Source organism: Bactrocera dorsalis, chromosome 1, assembly GCF_023373825.1.
Source record: "Bactrocera dorsalis isolate Fly_Bdor chromosome 1, ASM2337382v1, whole genome shotgun sequence".
Taxonomy (NCBI): Eukaryota; Metazoa; Arthropoda; class Insecta; order Diptera; family Tephritidae; genus Bactrocera; species Bactrocera dorsalis.
Genome location: NC_064303.1, coordinates 58816572 through 58819086, shown reverse-complemented (window position 1 = coordinate 58819086; position 2515 = coordinate 58816572). Strand labels below are relative to the sequence as shown.

General features: G+C 34.5%; 1 pseudogene; it reads right to left on the bottom strand.

Moving 5' to 3' along the window:
- Positions 1-1041: 1041 nt before the first annotated feature.
- LOC125775968 (small nucleolar RNA U3) lies at positions 1042-1171 on the bottom strand (annotated as a pseudogene).
- Between the last annotated feature and the right edge of the window lie 1344 nt (positions 1172-2515).

The window sequence follows — 2515 nt, the reverse complement described above, 5'->3', positions numbered from 1 at the left end:
ATTCGTTCGTACTTCGTGATTCGTCTTGCACATTTACGCTCACTCCCACTTCTATTTGTTTGTTAATAAAAAATTGTGTTGTGCGTACCTATTTAAATTTACTGATTTGTTCGTATTCTACTGGTGTTGTGCATATATATATATTACATGGAATACAACAATATGTAAGTTTTTAATGATTGAATTCTATCTAAATATTGAATTCATCTGTTTGCTTTTTGCGCATGCTAAAGGAAATTATTCTTTTTAAGGTTATAAATGCATATAAATTATAAATGAATATAATTAAAAATGCCGCCAAAAAGTCGCTTCTGGGAATTTTTTGAAAAACTTGAAAATAGCGAAGCCAAATTAATCTAAAATTTTTAAATTCAATTTCAGCTTTTTATATTTTTATAAGATATTTGACAATCATATACTTACTTCCCCATTAAACTGTGAAATTTAATATTTTATTTTTAAAGTTGTAATAACATTTATTTATAATTTGTACTTCATGTTTTTAAAGATATGAATGAATTTAAAATGAAATATGCGTTACGATTATTTAAAAATACAAGTATAACATCGAGAAAAACGTTTAAAATAAGTCGTAAATGTGCTATGCACACTGGCTGTGGCTTAATAAATTTCGAATTTATAGATTGTGTTTTATTTCTTTGTCAATTATTAATGTAAAAATTATCGATGGATCCAACATCGATGGATCCAACATCGATGTTCGGTTTTTGATAAATATCGAACATCGATGTTGAGCTTTCGATTATGACATCGATGTCAACATCGATGTTTTTTGAATATCGATCATCCCTAATATACATATACATAACATTGCTGTGATGCCCTGAGAAGTATAGTCTTAATAAATTTATTATTAATTTTTTGCTTACTAATAGAAATTAAATTTATCACAGCAGTATTATGAATATGTTTATGTATATTGCTGTGATAAATTTATTTTCTATTAGTAAGAAAAAAATATTTATTAGTATAGATTTCCAAAAGCACAGAAATGATTCTGTGAATTTATTCATTAAAATCGCCACTCAGAAGTCATTTTATCCCTTGTAAGCGAGCGATTTTCTTAAATCTCACGCTCCCAGATAAAACCATATACCTCGTCCTCGTGGGTCAGTTTCAAAAACCACAGAAATGATTCTGTGTGATTCTGAAAGGCCAACGCAGAGTATTTCAACCAAAACATACATAAAATAGTTGAGAATTCGCAGAAATGAAAGACAAACGAAAGAAAAAGAAGTATAACTTCAATAATGCACAAGCATACAAACATACATATGCGCACACATGTGAATATGTCACCAACCAAAAATTGAAACATTGTTCTACAAAAACAACAACAGCATAAGCATGGAACATTGTGTTGTGTTGTTGTGTCGGCCGAGCTGTGCCGAAAGAAACGAACAAACGATCGCCGATTGTCACCGCTTCGCTTGCTGCTCGCACATCTTCGCAGACAAGGTTGCGTTACATTCATATGGATGGAGCGAGGTTGCGCAACTTTGCGTTACTTTTATATGGAAGGTTGCGCAACCAGAATCTATCGCAACCTTTTCCGGCGTCGTATAAGAAGTATAACTTCAATAAAATACCATAAGTAATTACTTCTCCATGTTCTTTCACGACAGCAAATGAAGTCTGTGATGATTTTGAACCGTCGGTAAAAATCAGATCCCATCCAGTGGATTTGTATTTAGCTGCCACTTCGAGGAAATTTGCCTTGTATACATCGTTGGCAGTATTCGCCTTCAGCAGACGGACAAGTTCATTGATAAAAGATTCGTTTTTAAACAGCCACGGCGGATGAACGCTTTTGCGGATATAAGGCCTTTGGAGTGGAAGGCCGTTATCCTTTGCGAATTTGATACATAAGTAAACGGATGATTGCACTTTGGATGGCCGTTTGCGCGAAATCGCTAATTGTAGGTCCTTTCTAAGAAGAGCGTTCGGTGAAAACATCAGCTTAGCGTAGAGTTTGCGAACTGAATCTTCGGCGTCATCGAATATTGTATTTAGCCCAGATTCTGCAAATAAATTATTTAAGGGAGTTGTTGGAAACGCGCGCAGCGATCTTCGAATTGGAGCGTGGTAAGGGGCAGTCAGCATTTTCAACTTATTTTTTGCGTGATGTCCATAAACTTCCAAACCGTATTGTATAGTTGAGACAATAAGTGCCCTGGTTACGTTAATCAACAATGCCGGACCGAAAAATGAGCGCTTTGCGGAGAGGTACTTAACTATTAATAGTTTGGACATTAGCCTATCTCTTACAAATTGACAATGTTGAGCGAAAGGGTACTTAGAGTCTAGTATTATACCTAAAAACTTAAGGCTATTTGTACAATTTATAGTTACATCGGAAAAAGTTATGGTATGGGTGCTACAGTTTCTTTTTCTACAAATGTGCAACAATTTAGATTTGCTAGGGGAAATTGAAGCGCCGGAAGTTTGCGACCAGGAGGAGATTTTGGAGAGGATATCCGAGAAAGTTCTTAGA